Source organism: Cupressus sempervirens, chromosome 3, assembly GCF_028749045.1.
Source record: "Cupressus sempervirens isolate cs-2001-9-10 chromosome 3, ASM2874904v1, whole genome shotgun sequence".
Lineage (NCBI taxonomy): Eukaryota > Viridiplantae > Streptophyta > Pinopsida > Cupressales > Cupressaceae > Cupressus > Cupressus sempervirens.
The window spans coordinates 93,643,629-93,668,924 of NC_143120.1; positions in this window are offsets into that span (position 1 = coordinate 93,643,629).

A 25,296-nucleotide genomic window follows, 5' to 3' on the forward strand; every position below is an offset into this window, starting at 1 on the left:
TCATGATAATTTCTATAGATTCCAAATGCAATTTTATCAAAAATTGGATAGCTTAAGAATGCCAAACATATGTTATATTTGTCAAGAATGTTATCTAGGAATGAAAGTGTCACGCACCTCAGAAGGTCCACTATGTAATAGATGCTGACAAGAGAGAGGAAATAACATATTCTCAACTTCAAATAATATGGATCCAAGACCTCAACTTGAAGAGCTTGCAAACTTGACACAATTTGAGGAAATGTTAATTGGACGTGTGAGTCCCATACTACAAGTTACACATGCAACTAGTGGCCAATTTAAGTACAAAGGAAACACAATAAGTTTCCCACAAAATATAGATCATGTCTCAAACATATTGCCACATACAATAGATAAGTTGCCAATTATTATTATATTAAGGAGAGATCAACATGAGACACACTATGATGTTACTATGAATACAGATCATGTATACAAAGCACTCAAATACAAAGTAGACCATGATAAATTTTACTCTAATGTTTGAATTAATGAAAATGCTCTCAATGATCTACCCACAAATAGAGATTAAAATGTTTTTCATAGATTGAAGATGGTGAATATGGAATTTGATACAGATGCAAATAATATTATTTTTTGGGGTCCAATTATGGAGACAGATGAAGGGAATATAGTTGAACACACAATATCAATGGCTTCAAGATTTCCTAATGCACAAAAGGAAATGGAACTTATCCGTGCATGGGTTAATAATCTTGATGAAAACCCAAAATCATTGATAGATTGGCCAAGTATTGGTTTGCCACCTATTGATGATTATGTCACATTGAGATTATTGGATATGGCATTCCTATTGGAGTTGATGAAATCCAACTCTGAAGATGCCCAAGATCACTTGCATGCAATAACTTGTAAAAGGGAAGCCAAGGAAAGAAGAGCGTGGAGCAAGGGAAAAAAACCTAAATGGGCATGAGAGAGAAGAAGTATGCAAACACAAGAAAATATGTATTTACAATAAGAATTTGATGAGATACAATGAGAGAGAGGCTATTTATAAAGGCCTCAAGAAAGCTTGTAGAACAAGTTGGAAGGTGGTAGAAGATAAGGTTGACAACCAAGCACTTTTTCACAAAAAGGTGGAACATGCTAGAAGGGAACAAACTCTCGTGTTGTCAACAACTAACCACAACAACTATTAAATAAATGCATTAACCTAAGTAAGCTTAAGTAAATAGAATAAATAATTAATAATTAATTAGTTATTTACTCTAACACCCCCCCTTAAGTGCAACTTAGGGAAATGCCTTAAGCTCACAAAAATAAAAAATGCAAAAATGGGTCTTGAAAATGAGGCCATGTTAGGTACCCATGTACAAATGCAAAAGATGCAACCTCTGAAAATCGAGAAAGAGAGAAAACCATGTGGGAAAAACCCTCCCCCAAAAAGATGTAAGAACCTAGTGAAGAACTGAAGAAGCCTCCAACTGGGGAAATGTCCCCTAAAACAAGAACAAAGAGTGATCATGAAGAGCATCACTGAAGCATGAAGAAGCCACAAAATCTGCCATCAAGAAGAAAATTTCTGATCTACAAAACCTCCATGGAAGAAGAAGGCACGAACTAAGCATGTCTATATGGTAGATGACCCATCTCACCAAAATGCATAGGCAGCCAGCCACTGCAATCGCCTCGTATATAGGATCAGCCACTGCATACATAATTCACACTATCGAACCATCGAACCACAGATGCATTAGAACAACAACATAACCCCCACTTAATGCAGGTGGAGTGAGATGATAGGCACCTGAGAAGGTGGACCAAAGTCTCCTGTAAACGAACCAAGAATGACAAGAGAGGAAGAGGTACAGACACCTATAAAGACACAGTCACACTGAAATTGCATGGGGATAATGTCATGAAAGGGACACTCACTTGACAAAGGGAGGATGCCTAAAATAACAAACAACTATCCCCCCATGGTGCTTTATAAAATAGTGCATATACAACTGACTCAAAAATAACATTCATGAACCTGAAATGCAAAAGTGACACTTTATCTCAGTGCGCATACAAAAGTGCTTACAAATGATGTCTACAATAATTAGAATAGAAAAAAACCTAACACAAAAGAAAGGATAGCCTAAAACAAAAGAAACCATGCCAGGAAAATGATCCTCGAACCTAAATGATGGGGACACAACCCAAGCACAGAATGGACACAACAGGAAAAGGGAAATTGTATTAACTATGAAAATAAGTTAGTACATTCAGTACAGAGATAATAGACTTCAAAACATGCCCTAAGGGCTTACAATAGCACAAAATTGGAGATAATTTCTCCTTTTGGTACCTCCTCTCAAACTCCACTCCGAACTACCTTTTACAATGCCAGTAATGTCCTTAAATAGACCCCAGAGGGTTAAGGACTAGGAGTACATTCTAGAAAGTGCTAGTAGGCATCCACTAACCAAGTAGAAGGCTCCAAAAGCCATGTTAGAAGTTGGTGCAAATCTAGAAGAATCCAAAAATGGTAACCAAACTTCTGGAAGGCATAACTTTTGAACCGTAGCTTCGATTGACGAACCGTTTACATTTCTGAAAAGCTCTTGAAGCGCTCTATAGCCCTATAGACAGCTTTTTCATCCCCCATTTTTTGGCCCTTTTCAAGGTCATTTAATGCCCCTAACCTGACTTTGAAGCATTCTTAGGAGGTCTCCAAAAACTGAAAAACTACAATAACTTTCAAACCGTGGGGCCTTTTGACTTGATTCTTTTTCTGGAATGCTCTAAATTACAATTACATTCATCCAGCCAATTTTCACCTTCTAGTTCACCAAAATGATGGCTCAATTACATACTCCTATTTTTTTAGCATTTACACATATCCCAAGGTGTTCAAATACTCTATCCTAGAACACTGATAGTGGAATTGTGAGAGTTGGAACCTTTATTTGACCCAAATGGGTATCCAAAAATGAAACAGATGAAATAGAAACTAAGTCTAAGTACATTTTTTTTTGGGTGACGCAAGATTGCCCTTATACCTCTGGATGCTCCTGCATCACTAAAACACCCAAGATATCCACCATAAAGCAAAAATGCCAAAAATATGATAGAAAGAGCATGAGCCAAAATCTAAGGAAAAGGACTACATTTTTGAAAATATGACAAAACCAGCTTTCCAAAAATATAACATTTTGAAAAAATTGACATGGGATGCAAAAGATATGCATACCAAAGTCAAAAACACAACTTCAAACTTCAACTAAAAAAATGGGCAACAAAAATGCATCAATACCTGAAAATACCTAAACCAATGTCTCTATCTTAGAACTAGCTTTTTGATGCTTCTTTTGGATCAAAAAAATACCTTCGTATGCTTAAGTTATGGCCAAAAAGTTGAAGGTAGATCCAAAACTGACCCTAGAGAGGTGCAAGGGCTATGATGCAGTGACATCATGTTGATGTTAGCAATCTACGACATTAAATTTGATGCCCAGTCAGCCATCACCATGAAAAAAGAGGCCACGTGACATGCCATATGGCAGGTCCACATGGCAGCCATGTGGCAAGGGTGATGTTGTGGGTCCATCTGGCAAGGTGCCACATGGCACCCAAGCCACGTGTCACCCCCACAGGCTGCCAACTATGCTACGAATGTTGATGCAGGCTATTGAATGTCCAGAGCCTAAAATAGATGGAGTGGAGTGGTGAGCGAGCTGAATACACTGATGGAGGTGGCCAGAAGATGTTATGTTGCCATTGGAGAGAAGCAGAGCATCACTGATGGAGCTGAGGCGGGGGTTTGGAGGTGGAAAGGAGGCATGCTGACGTCAAGCTGAGCACAGGTAGCTCTCAAGTGGCCCCATAGTGGCCACTGGGTGGTGCCGCGGCAGTGTGGCCCTAAAATGATTTTTTTTATTTTTTTAAACCCTGCAACTGTACGATCCCTACAAAGAAGCCCTGGAACCAAAAAATTTTTGCCTCCCAGAGCTTTGTCTCCAAAATTGACAAGTTTTATATGAATCTTGACTGCAAACGACCTTTTGAATCCAATGGCAGCATCCATTTGGGCCTAATGTACTCTGAAAAATTGTTGTCCCCCTAATTTGAAGAAAAAATGCACAAACAAACTAGGGTTTGTGACTTCAAATCACGGCTTCAAAAATATTTCAATGAAGTAGTAGCAAGGAGGCTCTGATACCATGTTGGAGTTGATGAAATCCAACTTCGAAGATGCCCAAGATCACCTACATGCAATAACCTGTCAAAGGGAAGCCAAGGAGAGAAGAGTGTGGAGCAAGGGAAAAAACCTAAATGGACATGAGAGAGAAGAAGTATGCAAACACAAGAAAATATGTATTTACAATAAGAATGTGATGAGATACAATGAGAGAGAGAGAGAGGTTGCTTATAAAGGCCTCAAGGAATCTTGTAGAACAAGCTAGAAGGTGGTAGAAGATAATGTTGATAACCAAGAACTTTTCCACAAAAAGGTGGAACATGCTAGAAGGGAACGAACTCCCATGTTGTCAACAACTAACCACAAAAACTATTAAATAAATGCATTAACCTAAGTAAGCTTAAGTAAATAGAATAATTAATTAATTAATTACTCTAACAATTCCCAACACTATTTCCTAATGGTACCTATGATTGGTTAGAACCACAGTTGTGACATGTATATCTTCATGAATTTGTATAGTATCTTGTGTGATATAGGGATCATCATTTTGGCAAACATCTTAGATTTAGATATTTCACGAATAACATGATCATGAGACATCATGCTCAGAATTCATCCTCTGTGTTTGTAAAGAGAACCTCTACATGCCAATCACCATCAATGAGTTGCGACAACATATGGAAATTACAACTCACTCCAATTTGGTAGATAAATTCATGTGGTTTGGTACAATGCTAAGGGGAACAAGGTCATATTGGGAAAAATCTCATGCAAAAATTGACAGATTTGCTTCATCAAATTGGTTGTCCTACAATATTTTTCACATTGAGTGCAGCAGATATGTATTGGCCTGATTTACATGCGCTAGTGCCAGGAACAATGCTAACTAATCCATGTGAAGCTCAAAATTGGCATAGGAAAAATATAATTGATTATCCTTACATTGTGGCACACTATATGCACTTGAGACACTCTATGTTTAGAAAAGAGATTCTAGAAAATGGAATGAATGTCAAGGATTTTTGGTGTAGATATGAATGGAAACATAGGGGGTCCCCACATGTGCATGGATTCATATGGATTGAAGGTGTACCTAATATGGACAACATTGACTGGTCAAACACTAGTACAAAAACAACAATATATTACTAAATAAACTACTAAAAAATTTATATATGTGACTAATTGTGATCACATGACCAATGGTAGTTTATTACCAGACATTTATCTCCCAACCAAATTTATGACTCAAATATTTTAATCATTGATTTAGTCATTCATTTTTGTTAGCTGGTAGTTTATTTGGTAGTTTATGTGGTAATTTTGGTAGTATATCAGGTAGTTTATTTGGTAGTTGATTTGATAGTTTACTTAGCAGTATATTTGGTAGTTTATTTGCTAGTATATTTGATAGTATATTTGGTAGTTTATTTTGTAGTATATTTGGTATTTTATTTGGTAGTTTATTTAATCATTAATTTAATCATATTAGGGTATGGTGGAATCGAACCACCATCTTCCTACTAGTAAAGCAGGGGCTCTTCCATTAAGCTAGTACCCTTTAAAGAATAGTGATGTTATTAAATGCATAATATAAAGATCAAGAGGTTTTTTTCATTATCAAATTCATTACACGTGACTTGTTCCCCTTATTATAATATTTAGTTGTGGAACAAAAAAAGAAAAACCTTAATAGTAGTAGTTAAGTGTAAAAACCCAACCAATTCATTTCATAACCAACAACAACACTACCCAGATTGTGAAATAGTTTATTTAGTAAATAATTAAGTGTTTATGTAGATGATCTTCATGGCATCACCTTCTTTCCTAAATACTAGTCACTCGTTTGTTAGCCTAGCCTTCTTTCTCGATCATTGTTATGGTGGTCATATTCTTCCAAATGACATCTTAGAGGTACAAATACAAATACAATGCTTCTTATTTTATAGATTCATGGCTTAAAAATGAATTACAAAAGCATTTTTAAATGCTTCCGCACAATCTTCAAGTAGTTCAATTCTTGGTGGAATAATAGAAAAACACTTAAATACCCAACATAAATTTGATCAATAGCAATTATGAGATTATATAAGGATGATGATATGAAAAGAAAAAATCTCTATTATTTTACAAACATAGATAACTAGATAAAGATTTATTGGAACACTCATTTGAGCAAAAAAAAATCATCCAAACTATGAATATAAGAAGTGAAAGAAATAAGAAATACATTATTGTGATACCGCTTCAGGAAATGTAACACATATATAACTTTAAAAGCATCAAATAATATTGATTAAATAAGTGACATAACTTTAAAAGCATCATATTTTCACAATCTATAAAACAAATGTATGCCATTTTTAGGAAAAAAATTTGACCACAACTATTTAATATATTAATTTAAAAAAGTATAAAAAGAGGTTATCAGATTTCCATAATTTAATGATTTTTCAAAAGCTCATCTATTAAGTACCTTATTGAATTTGTTGATTGTGTTATGCTTAAGGATAACTACCAAGGCTATTGTGCCATGTCGATGCAGCTCTTGATTGTACTTTCAATTCACTTGTACTTTCAATTCACCTACATATAGCCAAAGACCATTGTTGAATATGCTTCTCTATCAAGGGTTACCTATAATGAACGACTATAATATTTTGAAGACCAAAATAGATATAAATAAGTAAGGTCTTAGAAAATAAAAAAGGTATCCCCTATTTACAAATTACATGAAGTGGGTATTGGAAGAGGCTTTAATAATGAAGTGGATTTTGAATGTGGCTTTATTTAACTATTTGATTTTATCTTTCATTTTACTAGAGCATATTGATCAATGCCTAACCTATGCGTTGGATTATATTGTTCATTTATTTTATGGAGATTGAATATAAAGAGTTAACATTGTTTTAGTATTATACTACAATAATCTGTTATATTACTACAAGGGTTTGCACTTTCCTCTAATCCCAGCCGTAAAAGGTTAGAGCATGGAATTGAATGGACTAACTGATACACGTATACATTTGGTGTTTTTACCATCAATGTCTAGCCAGGAGACTTGTTATACCTTGGTTTCATAATTTCACTTGGAAGGACTGATAGTGATTTGTAAAATTTGCCTTATCTATTGAAACTACTTAAAAATCTATTAAATTGACAATAGAAATCCTGTAGCATTTCCTTAAAAACAAAATTCTACAGCACATTTTCTGCCATTAAAATCTATTTTCTCAAATCACCATACCTAACATCATTCCAAAATTATTACGCAAGACTCTTTAGTGACTAAATTTTTTCATAGATATTGTAGAGAATATTTTCATCATCTAGCAATATCGTTATATACAGATATAGTATTTAAAAAGCTAGCGGGAAAGATTCAGAAGTAGCCAAGTTTTAGGAAAAACCTCTGACAATTGAAATTCTTCTAGTCTTGGAGAAAGTCGAAACCTTTGCTATGTGATATTTCTCCAAATGCTAGTTTGAGGAGAAGCATACCTCTGCGTTATTGTCACTATCTCGACTTCAAAATAGAGTTTTCATATTCTGAATTTCAGCTGTGTTCCTTAATCCACCTTGTGTATGTATTTTTAAATTAACTCTTACAATTAGTTTAGTGAATATACAGTTATCCATATTCATACCTTAGTTTTAATGATCTTCATTTATTTCTATGATTCTTACATTTCTTCTGTGTTTTTCTGAATTGCTTCCAGTTCTTTCCCTACTTGGAACTTCACATCATTTGTTTAGATGATTAATGCAATAATTTGTCTAGAAATAAATAAGGTAAGAAATCAGAAATAAGAAAAAAATTATTGTGATATTACTTCAAGGAAATGTAACTCATATAACTGTAAAAGCATCAGATAACACTGATTAAATAAGTGACATAACTTTAAAAGCATAAGATTTTCACAATCTATAAAAATGATGCATGTCATTTTTTAGGAACAAAAATTGACCACAACTATTTAACATATTAATAAAAAAAGTAGAAAATGAGGTTATTAGATTTTGATAACTTAATGAATTTTTAAAAGCTCATCTGTTAAGTACCATATTGAATTTGTTGATTGTAATCTGCTTAAGGATAACTACCAAGATTGATGTGCCATGTTGATGTAGCTCTTGATTGTACTTTCAATTCACCTACACATAGCCAAAGGCCACTACTGAGTATGCTTCTCTATCAAGGGTTAGCTATAATGAACAACTATAATACTGAAGACCAAATTAGATGTAAATAAGCAAGGTCTCACCCAATAAAAAAAGTAGCCCCTGCTTCCAAATTACATGAAGTGGGTATTGGAAGAGGCTTTAAAAATGAAGTGGATTGTGAATGTGGCTTTATTTAATTGTTTGATTTTATCTATCATTTTACTAGAGCATATTGATAAATGCCCAATCTAAGAGTTGGATTATAGAATTCATTTCTTTTATAGAGATTGGGTATAAATAGTTAACATTTTTTTAATATTATACAACAATAATTTGGTATATTATACTACAATAATCTGTTGAAAGTTCTCAAATTTTAAAGACTAGAGGACCCACATGGGTTGTTGAGATAGGAAGAAGAAATAGGTTAAAGTCCAATGGTTTTGAGGTAGAAAGACATATTTTTTCTACCTGAATAAATGCCCAGACACTCATTAATAATTTCACCTTAAAAAAACATAGCACTAGAGACCTGTTCACTCTCTCAAATACACCATTACTTGTTCAGTATATCTACAAATTTCAATATGGTTCAATTAAAAAATTACATTCTAACATTCTGGGGACAAAGGTGCTCACATATTTGTGAAGACACACTGCAACATTTTTCGAAGGTGCCTAAATGATCAAATTTCTAATTATATTCCATGATTGAACTTGGAATGAACGAGAAATTATCTTTAAAAAAAATCATTGAAGTACCAATTCCAAACATCAATGATAAAAACTTACTAACCTAGAAATATATTTATTACATCTTGTAATTATGTCTTGATTTTCTTAAGTGAACACTTAAATTGATCTCTTGTGCAGGAAAGTTTTTAAACAAAATGGGAAAAGTTTTGGGTATCCTCAACAACTTCTTGTTGATGTTTTTGCAATCAGAAGAAGATTCAAATCTGTGACACTAAGGAAACGTTCTTTTGAGTGATTTTTTTTGTTATACCACTAAAATTCCTGGCTAGTAAGTATTTTAGAACTGAGGATCTGCATTCTACTTCGATTGGGCAATGGGTATGGTTCTATTAGGAGTACTCTTCCCAGTCTATGTTGGAGATTGGGCATTATAAAATGTTTACCCTTTGCAGTGTAGATTATATAAGAGCTACTTACTCAAAAAGAGAAATTTTAAAAACAAATGGAAAACTTTCTTCACTGTTTTTCCCAAAAAATTAATCTTCTTGATAATATATTGTAATGATTTTGTCATGCATCAAATAGCAGAAATTTATGAGATTGAGGTGTACTCTGTAATTGGAAAGGAACACAAAACTATGTTCAACTTGGAAAATACAAAGGCTACAACTACAAATTTTCATGATAATAACAAGCTAGGCAAAAGGGGATTTTGCTCTATGTACAAGATAACACAACCCTACCTGACAATACTAAGTTTGCTATTACATTGAGCTAGGTTACCAATTCTTTCTCCTTTAAAAATACTTTTGTAATAGTTCAATTATAAATTGTCAGATAGTCACAAGTACATGTTTTGACAATTCACTAATGATCATCTAGTCTGGTTGAAGGAAGCCAATATAATAAGTTTGGATTATTATTTTATTCAATTGCTGCAATAAAAATTTAAGAATTGTGTTTTATTTTGTGTTAGGAAACAATGGTAGATGTAAAGAAACTTTAGTAATGCCACCCACCTTGAATTCCAATCCTTCTCATGATCCAATTTCCCTTGTAAAATTGACTCATGGTACCCCTGCCAAACTGCTCTAGTTCATTTTTAGATTGTCGTACAAATCTAGAGTCATTTATAGACTAACTTAGGGCATTGCCAAATTCATCTCAAAACTCTAGTCATCGCTAAAATTTCTACAAATCAAGGGTCATTGCCAAATCTTCTTGCTTTGGGGTCTCTTCCTATAACATAGAGAATAAGGCTAGCTAGCATATAATTGACTCAAGGTGAGAAATGCTTCATTCTTGAAAAATAATTCAAATGCCTCTACGATGAAGTTAACGAAACACCCTCCACCAAGAGAGTAAAATGACTTTAAAATCTAATTTAAGATTAATCCTTTACACATATTTGTCTATGTCATTTCTTTCTTCACATGGAAAGCACAATAATAATCAAACCCTAGCTAAAAGTTAGGGTAAAAATTTACCGCAGCCTTCTTAATTAGGAAGGCGACTTCACCAGTCGTTAGACTGTCCTCTTTGTTCTTCATAAGGAATTCCCTTCTCGTGGAGCTCTCCACCATCACAACCTTTGTGAGGAAAGTTTCAGAGGGAACGTTTGGATTTTGTTATGTTTCTTCCTCCTCTTTTTCTTTATATTCATCTCATCCATGATGATATCTTCCATATTTTATAGATAACTTATTTACTAAAATCAAAATCACTCTCAGAGGATCAATATAATATTTAATGGATTACTCCGTCCATGAACGCAATGGTGCTATCAAGAGCTGAAAGTTGAGGCAATCTCAAATTTTTCCCCAATTTCAACAGCGAGGAAAACTTCAATAAAATGTTTAATTCTGGAAAAAAATCCTAGATTCAGAAATTTCCATCTATATAATAATGATGGCAAATTGCACCTTGGTGTGTAACCAGTAAAGTGGAAGAGGTGTGGAGGTTGTTTTTGATTTATTAGTTGCAATAGGTCATGTTACTAGTTGGTAGTTTTAAATCAATTATGTATTATTTGAAAAATGATCAAATATGAAATTTTTAATGCATGAAGGTAAATGTATGTTCTTCATTATGTAAGGGTGTTTATAAGATATAAATTCACATTTAAATTATATCTCTCCAAAGTCTTCTTAATAGCTAATCTCATTGTTATTGTTGCACAATGTGTAAATTATGTACAACTAGTATTTGGTAATAGTTCACCATCTAATTATTTCATCTCTAAATTGAGAAGAAATCTCTATATCTAGTAGAGAGTTATTTTATGTTAAAATATTAAGAATTTTGATGGGGATAAAATCACAATACGTTTATTCTCTATTGATAAATTATTAATATTTCATTTCTTCATTCTTATAAAATATTTGCCACTTTCTCCCATCACAACAAATAAACTCACTCTTGATAAGTTGCTAATATTATTTTTTGATTAAATTTGTAGAATTTTTTAGAACTTTTAGGGGGAAAAAAGTATTTAAAATATGAAGTTTTCACAATCCATAATATCATATTGGAAAGATTTCTAGATTTAACTATGCAAAGAAATAATGTTGCCAATAATGTACTTGGCTAGAACCAAGATGTCTACTATATTTTCTTTTATAAAAATTAATATAGAGTAAGTTTCCAATATGATATTATGTCATTCATCTTCAAATTCTTCACACAATAATTTATTGAAATATATACATTTTCCATAGTTATATTTTGGAATACAAATGCTCTTGCATAATAGTTCACATTGATTTATACTTAGCACATGCAATCCCAACATATATAATAGAAATCATGATATCCTAATAAGTGCATGGATAGTAAAATTTGATAGTCTTATTAACACATACAAAATCATTACCTTGCTAATCTCCTTCCATAATGATTACAAATAAAATCCACACTATAATGCATAAATAGTTTTGAAAAAAGTAAACTAAAACCATAATTTTGAATAAAAATACAATAAACTATATGCATAAAACAAAAAACATAAACAACTAAGTATTAATTAAAAATAATCTTATTAAAGTAATAATTAGTTAATTAAAATAAATTACAAATCATATATAAATAAAAAGTTAAAATGTAATAAGTTAAAAATATTTAAGAATTAATTTCTAAATACTATTCAAGTAATAATAAATAATAAACATATTAAATTAATAAAAAATTAAATAAAAATCATAAAATATAAATAGGACAAAAATACAAATAATATTTTAATATTAATAGTGAAGTGCATTCAAGCTAGAGAAGTATTCGGATGGGTGAACACTTAGGAAGTCTCGGCACCTCATCTTTGTGAAAATCACCTAGATCCAATGAGTGCTAAGTGTTTCATTCATTATCATGAGAGGTGGGTTCTTATGAATCATTACTTAGGAAACATGGGACAATGAGTTTGACTCAAAAAACTACACATAATCCTTATAGCAATAGCACTTTCTTTGGATTACGATCAAATTTTAAAGAAAAAAGAATAGAGGAGAAACATTTATTTACTTGGTCATTTATCTAGTTATTCATTTCGTAATTTTAGTTTATCTAATCAATTATTTTGTTGTAATTTTACCAATGACCAAATTAGTCATTTATTTAATCATTTATACTTTTGAATTACAAAAACCTAGTAGAATTTGATCAATTTTAGTCATGTGACTAAAAAAATTAATCTCGTGACTAAAATTTTTAGTCACGTAGTCATTTATTTTCCAAATTTCTACTAGTGAAATAAGGATGAATGCAAAAGTGATGAAAGATATTTTCATTCTATTGTTCATGCAGGAACCCTAGAGAAGATCCTCTCTAGCGAAATATACAAGTATGTTTATAAATATGTATTCTATTGTATAGTTTGATATGACTTGATTTACTCATTCAACTTATTTTGAATTATAGACTTCCATGAATTTTCAACAACCATGTCTCTAAAACATGACACAACTTGCAGAGGTCAATATAGATCATGACTATGAGGAGATCCTAAATTGTATAGAAAGACACAATTTGTAAGGAGGGTGCATTTTTGCAAAAAAAAGGGGGGATATGGTTTGCAGGTAATCATTTCATTACAGTGCAATAGTTAAACCAAAATTACAAATTGGTCACAAATGTCACATGACTAACTACATATCTCTCTTATATATATTATAGGTATAATGCACCTTGGCCATTAAACCTAGAGGGATCAAAATTATATGAAGATAGGGAAACAGGTGAAAAGAAATTTGAATTGGCCAAAAATGATGAAAGAGTCGATTCACATAATCACCACATACTAAAACTATGGAGAGTGATTATAGATTGGTAACCTGTTCTTTCCAAACATGCTATGGTGAAATACATTGCCAAATATGTAGCAAAAGCAGAGAAAATCTCAAAAACATACCACCAAATGTTGATGCACCTCTCCAACATGGAAAACCCAGAAGATTTAGCTACACATGCATATAGGAAACTTCTAACTAAGACAATTATAGAGAGAGACATTCATGCTGAAGAAACAGGTCATATGTTATTAGAGCTTCCATTAGTAGAGTGTAGTAGAAGACTTGTTAATCTAAATGTCTCGCGTGAGGTCTTCAAACCTGTAACTATAACTAATGAAAATGGAAATGAATGATCCCACAATAATGGGTTCCACTTTTTGACCAATTTTGACACTGAAATCAATATTTTTGAAACAAACCTCACGTTCAAGTGACTATATGTCTAAAACTATAAATAATTTCAAGATGACATAAACTAGTGATTTGAAGTACTTTTTTCCTACTTTGTAACCATATTTTTTAATCTAAAAAGAAAAATTATGTCAATTTTTTCTTCTCCTCCAAAAAGTGGTACATAATAAAATTCAATATTTTTAAAGAGTGACAGTCCACTTGACACACATAACTTTTTTCTACAAAAGATAATGAGCTAATTCTTTTGGTGTTGGATTTGTAACATCAATATCCAGAGGATGCATTTGATTTGATTAAATTTGGTTGAATATTGTATAGTTTATAAAGTTTTAAACTGACACCAATCATAATTCAGATATATGTTCATTTTGACACAGATAACTTGTAGTCAATTTATTAAAAATCTATTTTTTAAAATTTGAATAGAAAGTTATCTCAATAAGCAATTTCCTAGATATTTTTCAAATTTTTTGACCTAATTTACTAATTTTCCCGAAGTGTCAAAGTTAGTTGATGTTCAATCAGTAATGAACTTATGATGAGTTAATCTCATATTTGAAAGTCTTAGTGATAAAAATATGTATTGCAATTATAGTCATTGGAAATCTTGCTCCAAGAAACAAATTTTGGCATTTTTTGTTTTACAGTAGGAGATCATTCATCTGCAATTATGGGTGTCAAAAGAGCCAATAAAAATAAAAAGAAAATGGGCCAAAAAAGTTTAATTTTACATGTTCGTGCGAACATAGTATTCACTGTGAACATGTGTTCATAGCAAACATGCGGTCCAAAACTTTTTGGCTACCAAAAATTGAATAAGATATGTTTGGGTGAATATGTCAAATATTTAACATTCACGCAAATATGCAAAAAAAAAAAAAAAAATTGCTAATGTCAGCTTTAGATAGGTCAACTTAAAAATAGTGAAATCGTACTGCAAATTCATACAATAGTATTTTTATATAGTTATTGTGTGAAATTTATCTTGAGGCAACGAGTAAACTTTTTTTTTATGATTTTATAATTGGAAACAAGAAAGGAAGGCAAAACAAATATGCAAGGAAGAGATCTAATGTTCAGCAGAACAAAGAAATCTTTAGAAGACTGTAGCACGTTATCAATGAATTAAACAAGGTATGTAATTATATATATTAGTTTTTTTTAATGGTTTTGAATTTAATTATGTTTCAATCTTATTTTTTATCTAATTTGATTTATTTATAAATTTGTTGCAGCCAATGAACAAGGTGAAGGAAATGTTGAAGAAATCTTGATAGAAGTAGAAGAAGTGCATATGGAAGAGAGGTCAGGAACACTCCCTACGAAATCTCAAATAATGAATGTTGAAGAAGGTTCAAGATCACTCCCTAAAGAGGTTTGAATAATAGAAATTGGATACGGGTCATAATCTTTCCCTACAAAATCTCAAACAATGAATGTTGGAGAAGGCTCAAGATCGTTCCCTATAGAAATTCCAGTAACATAAGTCAAAGAAGGGTCGGGATCAGGTGCAGGAACTAGTATGGATGAACTCCTAAATATTATTCAATCTGTAAAGAATGTTATTTCTCCAAAAAAATAAGATTATTTACTTAAAATGGATGTGGATAAATTGAGAAAATTTGCAGCTATTGTTCAACCATTAAGTTTGTCTAAGAAAAGGTTAATGAATAAGAAGATAAGAGAAAATATGACTCAATTTGATAACACTGAAACACTTGAATAAGCTCAGTTACTTTCACTTTTTCTTACACAAAAGAAGTTGCAAGAGGCATTGAAATTGTTAGGTGTAGACACAACATCAAAGAAGAGAAGATTTTCTAGCATGCAATTTAATCTAATTGAAAATGTTAAACAAGGTTTGAGAAACATAGAAGAATACACTCGAACCAAAGATAAGTCCATGGAAAGAAAAGTGGTGTTGATGTCTATTGTAAATAAGAATATGACCCAAAATAGACAAATATCTTCAATTTCATCTAAAATGGGTTTTAGTAGGAAAACAATTAGAAAATATGTTAAGAGAAGATTAATTGTGGATGATAGTACTATGGAGGGAAATTGGGCAATCATGTCATAAAAAAATTTAGTCATATCATTTTGGATTGATAATACACATCCTTCATCAAATAGTAGAGATGTTATCAGGCATAAGATTGCATCTAGTCAATATGAATATCATACAAAACATTGGTTGGACACAACACAACATGAGTTATATATGCCATTTTGTAGTGAACTTCCTAATGTAAAAATTAGACAAATGTTGTTTGAAAAATTGAAGCCATACTTTGTGAGGTCAAACAAAGTGTTTGAAACATGTTTTTGTCGTCATCATGTATTGAGTTTGATCTCCACTATTAGTTATTCATAAGTTTGTAGAAGACACATATGGTTTTCATGTTGGTCCTCCTAGTAGGAGAAGTAAGTTTATATCATCCTTCTATGTGATAAAATAGATGATCTAGCTGGTCAAATAAATTGCATCAAAGGATTATGTGAAACATGTGGTGAATTGGTTCTATTTCCTTTGAAAATTGAAAATATTGATGCAACAAATAAATTGAATTGCAAAAGTTACAAGAATGTCAAGAATGAAACAAAGTTGGGGAAAGAGACAAAAAGGTTGGAATATGTTGAAGAGGAGATACCTATTCTAGCATTTATGGACAAATTTAAGAATTTGATTCAGCCTTATATTCATCATGCATTTTTTGCAAAGTGGCAAGCACAATAGTTTCAAACTTTGAGAGATAATTTCCCACTTGGAATGATTGTATCAGTTGTTGATTTTGTAGAGAACTATTCCTTTGTTCATCAGAAAGCAATTCAATAAGAATATTACTTTTCTAAGCAGGTCACTATTATGGAACATGTTTGTTATAGACATGCACAGTTAGATTTGGATGGTGTCCAGAGTATAGTTCAAGCATGAGTAATTAAAAAAGAATATCATTTTTATATAAGTGATGATAAAGAACATGACATTCACTATGTCAAACATTGCTTCAATATCTTCTTTTCTTATTTGAAAGAAAGAAACATAAATATTGATAAACATTATGTTTGGTCTGATAGATGTGCCGCATAGTTCAAATCATTTAGACCATTTTATGCTTTATGTAGATATCATCACAATGAGAATATAAAACACATATGGAATTTCTTCGAGAGTGGCCATGGAAAAGGTGAACATGATGGTGTTGGAGCTTGCATCAAACATTCTTTACAAAAGTATCAAATGAATTGTCAGGGAGTTCATGTAAATGATGCACATGATGTTGTTGAATGGTGTAAGACACATTTTGCATTAGATGTGGTCAGGACATCATCGACAATGAGTCAACAAGTACCATATAGAGTCTTTTGGGAGAAAATAGGCATGGATGTGTACATCTATTTAATTTTTATGTAATTAAGTTATAAAATTTTATTGTTAAGTTTTATTTTTCAAATCATTGAAGTTTAAATTTAATTTTTTCATAATTGCAATTTAATGAACTTTCAGGTGTTAATAGAAAAAACATGCATGGTTGCAAGAGGATAGAAAAGACACATTCCTTTCATTCAGTCATGAGTACAGATAATTGCAATTGGACATTGAAGACAAGAGAATATTTATGTTTTTGTGATGGTTGCATTGATGAAGATTATGAAGAATGCATCAATCAAGCACGTGGATATACAGGTGCATGGATTTCGGTACCACTTGATGTTACTGATACATTTGATAAAGATGATAAATTTTTTTATGATATTCCATTGATTTTTGATGATTATAATCATATCTTTGGATTGGTAAAAGTGGGTAAGTATCATAAAAATTAATCTCAACTTGTTATTTAATTATCAATTTGAACTGTCTTATATATGTACTATACACATACACATGTATATTTGTTATTCATAGGAGATGTCTTTGTAGTGATTGCTAAGCCTAGAAATCATGAAGGTGTCAATTATTATTTATTGTGATATACTACAGAGAGGACAAAGTTATATGACCCTGAAGAAAGTAATGGAATGTTGTTCCCCATAGGTAACTTTATATATATATATATATATATATATATATATATAGGTAACTTTATATTTATCAAATTTTAAAATACTTAAATTTGTGGTGCAGGTTTTGTTGTGATAGAGGGAACATATTTGAAGCAAGACAAAATAGTCCAACATGGAATACACTTTTTGTATTATCAACCTAACAACAAGGTTTTACAATACAACCGCCTGGTCATTGCTACCGAGCTTTGTCTACATCCAATCAAAGTTAATCATGTACATCACAAATGGAGACTAGACAGTGAAGATCATGAGAAGATATTACATGTTATAACTGTACATCATGGTTGAGGTGACCTTTAAGATTTATTTTATAATAATTTGAATATCAACTTCTTTTCAAACTATTGAATTTCATCTTGAATTAAATGTGTTTTTAATTGTACAATCATACTCTTAGTTATCATTAGTTTATTTTAAAACTATATAAATTAATAATATTAATTGTACCATGGATGAATTTAATATTAACAACTTGATATTTCAATAGGCCACTTGGATACAATTAGTTCAAACTTATACAATCATTAGATCTAGATATGTACCAAAGATAATTTAATATATTAGAATTCTTAAATATCAACTTCTTTTCAAACTATTGAATTTCATCTTGAATTACATGGGTTTTTAATTGTACTTGATCATACTCTTAATTATCATTAGTTTATTAAAAAATTATATAAATTAAAAATATTAATTGTACAATGGATGAATTTAATAATTTAACAACTTGATATAAATAGGCAATACTTGAAGTTGGTTGGAACTTACACTATTGAATTTCATAAGTGAATTAAATGTGTTTTTAAAATTGTAAGATTATAAGTACATAGTTATCATTAGTTTATTTAAAAACTATATCATATTAAATGTTAGTTTAATATTGTCTATGGTCATACTCTTAGTTTAAATTAGTTTAAATTAATATGTTTTTAAATTTATTATATTTTGTAAAAGTTTTCTAAAATAATGTATTGGCTTACCTAATTAACATATTTTTATCCACATCATTTAACTAATATTTATCTTTGGTGGGTTACTAATTAATAATTTAAGAAATATGTATATTTCTAACTTCCTACTAATTGATTTAAAAAATTTGTATCTTTGTTCCTACTAATTGAAATTTACCAAATTTATGTATCTTTAGTCCTAGTAATTGTTTATTTCATATATTGATTACAAATAAATATAATGTTTTAAATTTATAATGTAAATCATTTGGGTTAATTTAGTAGTTTTAAGAACCTATATTAATTCAATTAAATCACCCTATATAAATTATTATTATTTTTTAAAATTTTAAATTAGTTTCATAGATCAATTTGGAACTGAACTTTGAATATTGAACTAGATTGAAGTAGGTATTTAGAGAAGTTGGTTTGATTATTTTATATAATGATCATGTAATAAAATCTAAAGTTTAAAAGCTATAATCTTTAATTCATGAAGAATGTTCTACTATAATACCAAAAAAATGACACATGTATATACATGTGTACATGTCTCAAGAACATGTTCTAGCTATATTAATACAAAAAAAATACACGTACACATGTACACATCTCAAGAATAAACATCTACATCTAATATATGTCTAGAACTGAAAACTGTAAATCTCAAATAAATACATACATATATGTCCCTCAAAATATAAAAAGTCATATATACATGTGACCATGAAGTACTAAATAGTCAAATAAATAGTGAAACATACATGTATACATGTCATCAAGGTACTAAAATACACATATGTGTATGTAAGTCTGCAATATACAAATGCATCAAAAAATATATATATCAGTACTAGAGAGACCCCTCAAGATGCATACAAATAGAATGACCCTTTGATCAAGTCTCATGTACATCCTATGGCCACATGGGTGCATCAACCGAGCCTTGCAAATATGTGTGTGTGTGTGTGTGTGTGTACAATAGAGTTCTATTTATAAACATATATATACATGTGTGTAAATTCAAATTAAATACAAGTGCATATATATATCTAACTTTTGAAGTTCATAAATAACTTTAAACTTGAACTATTTAAAACTTCATACTTGAGCACTAGTGGGTGCCTTAATAGAATCATCCCTCTCACGTACATGCCCCTAACCAACACTAGATGTGATCACATGGTGCTCAATGACCTGTGCCAGCATGAGTTATTATCTAGTTAGACTAAATTTTAAATATTTATCTGAACTAAATTTTTAAATAAATTCATATTATAATTAATTTCATGTATATTTTAAATTTAAAAATAAATTATATATATGTACCTGGGTCTCCGGAGGTGGAGGATGATTAGTAGACTCCATTGTATTGTTTATCGATGCACCTCTTGAAACTTTGACACCTACTAAACCACCCTCAGCACCATGTCCAACTACTAGTAATGATGAGTGAAGTGGACTATGTAACTGGCTAGGTAATGGTTTAGAATCATAGCTGTCAGGTCAGAATAACATCTCCATGTATGATGAAATACCCATGCTTGAGCTAGTATCAATCTCAGACAGCCCTAACAACTACTCACCAAAATCATCAAGACCCTTAGTTGTGATCCTGACATCTCCAACTCATATGCCCAAGTCATCTATAGAGTGTTGTGAGCCTGGTGTCGAATGTTGTGAGCTACGCATAAGTGTATTGTATGTCATTGGTGTGGCAGCGTGTGTCTATGGAATTGCAGGGCTTTGATGGTGTCTAATGGCATCTATCACTAACTGTACTAGCATCCCCTATGTATCAAAAATATAACTAATACTCTACAATAGATCCTCCAAAAAATATAGTGCTACATCCATATGCGTGTGTTGTCCTGAAAGAGCACAAGCATCACTTGGTAGTGGTATTCCAACAGCTCTATATGCCTCATCAGGGGAGGTGCCTGAAGTGCTACCAGATGCCTCTAAAGTTGCTTGACCAGGTGGATGACTCAGTTGACTATGAATATAACAACCAAGATAATTTGATGTGATACTAGTAGCTATAGATGCAATGTGTCCAATAGTGTCAATTGCTCCCCTCTGGGAAGCAATGACAACTCTATTTGCAATATGTGCCAGTGTTGGAGTCATTGGAGGTAGTCTCTATCCAATGAACTATTTGAGATTTGGAGGTGGTAGACGTTGTGCACTATGATACTGGTCGTGATCTGTGATTTGACCATGCCCATGTTCGTAATAATCTAGAATGTTTAAGTAGTTGACGTTGAGCCCCACACAAAACTTAGCGTACAACTATTGTGCAAAATAAAGAGGTATCTGGTCATTATTAGGATAATGACCATGTGCTGCTAAAAAATGAGGATAGATCATGCTAGCAATAACAAGATCTCTACATCATGTAACTCGATAGCCTCTCACCCTACCCTCTGCTTCCTCATATGATGGGAAGATATCTCATTTTATTACATCTTTGGGGGCCACCCTCTTGACGTCATCAAAAGATGCATCTCCTAAAATCTTAGCCCTAAGCTCCCTAGATATGGAAGCTAATATGTTAGGAGTAAATGAATGGTGAGCTCTAAATCTAGCAGTCAAATCCTATAAACTCCTACATATAGTAGCACATATGTCTCTATATAGACCATCATCAGAGGACAATATAGACTATTGTAGTCTAGCAACCTCCTACTCTAAAAATGTAAATAATGCATCGATATCGATGCATGGAGTTGGTGCAGTAGGACCTCTAGCAAGAGTTACAAGTGTAGCCTGACCTCCAATAGGAACCGCACCAGGAGCCATGCCAAGACCTACACAACCTGGAGCCACACTAGGAGCTACATCAGGAGCCACAACATGAGCCACATGATGAGCCCTATGATGAGGTACAACACCTGGAACCCCACCACAAGCTACAACACGAGTCCCACCATGAGAAACATAATGAGCTACATGACCTAGAGCTAGAATAGGAACTACATCAGGTGCCACAATAGGAACCACATCAGGAGCTACAACAAGAGCCATAGTAGGAGTCCCAATAGGATGATGAGCAAGCTGATCATGTGAAGTCATATATTTACTAATTTCTCAAGAGCTAAGTCTATTGTACATGTAAAATCTTTTATTTAAATTAAAAATTTATGTGTAATTTTGAAAACGTACATCACATGTCTCTAAGATAATCTATAACATACATTACATATCATTGATAAAATTTAAATACATATGATCACATATACATGTACATGAGAGTTAGAGTTATTTAGCCTAGAGTTCTTGAGTTTTCAGAACTTTAGGAATTAAAGATTAATCCAATTAAATAAAATGAAAATTGTATTAATATGTTGAAGGTGTTTATATAGATAATGGTTATTAGTAAATGTGAACTTCATGCTCAAGATCACTATTATGGCAAGCTGACCTATTATTATATTAAATTTCATTTTATGTTGTTTGGGTTTGGGATAAATTATATTATGTATTACGATTGGTGTTTGGGTTAAGTGGATAAATTATATTATGTATTACAAATTTTTGTGTTTCTTAAATTTTAGGGATACCTAATTTTAGGTCAACTAAAGCCTTAAACATTGAGAGTTAGAAACAAGGAATCATCACAATAGTGGTCACAAATTTTTTATATTGTTCTTTATAATTTAAGGGTTTGAAGGCAAAAAGGTGAAAAGTGTATCGAACGTGTTTAGTAGACTTTCACAAATTTCCTAATATTTTTTTGTCAAAATTAAGGGGTTGAAGGCAAAAAGGTGAAAAGTGTATCATTGCTTAGTAGACTTTCACAAATCTCTTGCTATTTGTTTGTCAAAGAGCTTTGATTCTTTGTTATTTTTTAATATTAATTGTTATGGCATTCTACAAGTCTATTATGTGTAGTTTTGTCACATGTGTTAGTGAGAGAACATACTTCAAAATACCTTTAAGTTATGTTGTCTCCTACTATTTTGGAGCTATATATGTATGGATAAGCTCAAGGAACCTACTTTTCTTGTGTACTTGAACATGATTATTTTATTGTATAAAAGATAATTTATTAAATTCTTATATTCATTGATGACATGATTTTAATGTCCTACTTAGAGGAAGGTCTCTAAATGCAACCATATATGTTAACATGGGTCCATGGCATATGTGACTTCAAGTAAATCAAGTGAGAAAACTAAACGTCAAAAGCATACTCCCAAATAACTTACCTCTTGTATAAAGGTCAAAGGATTGAAATTGTGTCTTAGTTTGAATATCTAAGGGTCTTATTTCCAAGACATGCTTTATCTTAATACCAACTACCTAGTATGGATGAATGAAATGGGATTTCTCTTAAAACTCTATATCTATTCTTCGAAATGGAGTTGGAATATGGAGACATTACTTTGTGAAGTCTATCCAAAACTAAATTGAAAGTGTTTGTACTTCTATATTATGCAAATAACTTTGTGTTAAAATATCAATTAATTTCATTCTTATTGAATTTAATACTACCTCGCTCATTATGGTGTTGTAATTATGATACATATATTTAGATGGGTGACCAATACTTCAATTGGTTTCTTTAATTACTCTTATCTAGTATTCAAACCCTCTATGTAAACTGTATCACAATGTGGCCCAACATGCTATATATTATATAGTAATGATTATTCTCTACTAGGTCTTGTAAGACATGCATTAGATCTTTCAACTACTAGTAAGCCAAATCACTATAGCCTTTAAAAATCCTTTCCTCAAAGCTCCAACACTAGTATGTAATATATATCTTCTTTCTATAGATGGATTCATCTTTAATGTTTAATTTATATTAAGCTCTAATTATTAGATAATTTTACATTCAAATCTGGCATAGAGACTAGTTATTAAATCCCTCAAAAACATCTTTTTAAAAAAAAAATTATTTAGTAAAGCCTAGAATTTAGATTCTTTTTTTTTTTTTGGATTCTCTTCTTACTATGAGATTCAAGTTGATTATTTTACCTATGTAGCTCAACTTGTACAACTCTCTCCAAATTTTCATGGTTCGCTAGGATTAGAGATGTGTGGCTTTTTCATTATGAAAAATATTTGATATGAGAAGCTTTTAGATATGATATATGTGAGTCATCAAAGGGTGTGAATAGTGTACTCTATATATTCTTTTTCTATTATACTTTTCAATCTCATAAGTGTATTTAAACATTTGTAGTAATTATACCACTATCTTATCTAATATGTCAATTCAAATATATAAAATCACATGAAATGTGATTAAAATGCCTCTAATTTATGTAACTTACAATTTAGATTTAGTTAAGAATGTACCACCATTAAATTATAAGTTTCTAATATTTCTAAATAGAAAAAGATACAACAATGTTTTTAGATCAGTATCACAATTTTAGAGGTTATAATTTAGATATTATTAGAAATTACATGTCAATAAAGAGAAATATTTATTAAAATTATTTCTTTTTACATAACATAATTATTTTATACTAAAAGAGAAGAAACATGATAATACTCCATCTTCTTGTATGGTTGGGCATGAGGGGATACAAATATAATAGTTTAGGCCATTTGTCCTTATTGCATTCTCATTGAGTTTGGTATCAAATGAAGCATAAGGAGGCTCATACATGCAATATCTAGAAGCTTATTCATGTGGAAGAATGTTATTGATCTTTTATGAACTGCCCAAATTTTGAGTAGATTGTTGACATCTTCACCAAACTCTTTATAGAAAGCATGATTCTTCATCTATGAGCTTTATCTATGGTGTGAAGGTGTGTTCTTAAACGGGTTAAACATGTATATTCCTTTAATTTCTACTATGTGGGGATTTTATGACCCTATCTAGGAGGGAGAATTTTAGATCTTTTCTTAGAATGACTTATTTTCTAAAGGATTATATGTACATGGGTACCATTTCAAGCTTCATTTTTTGAGACCCATATTTTACCATCTAAGTTATGCTTAAGGTGACATATTGGATTGAGTAGATCATTTATAAGGGTAGATTTCATTTTCACTAAATATAGCTCTTTGTCAGAGTTACACATGTATTATTTCATTGGTCATGTATCTACCTCTACTTTTTATTTAAGCATTCACTTACCTTTTATTTTAATTGACACAATTATGAGATTTTGGCTTTAAAAAATTATTTAAAAGTCTTGCAAGATTATGTATCTCATTCTTAGAAATTATTATAAGTTTTGGATTCAATATTGTCAACACTAGAACATAAAGAATGGGAAGAAGATCCCTCACAAATTGGGCTCAAATATTACCTAAATGTAGACCTAGTCAACCAAGTCTTGGCATTGTTATAAAAAGAAGGGAGTGAAATTGAAATTTATATATTCAAGAAACACACATTAAAGACATCCATACCTTGAAATCACCAAAATGGGGTCTAATAGTTCTTAGAGCCTTTAATAAAGGGTGCTAACATTTTAGGAGAGCGTAGCCACATTTCCAATCTTGGACTTCTTCTTATCTAGGTATGCCCTAAGTTTTTATCAAGGTAAAGTGGAAAATTTTATTTCTTCTCTAGAGC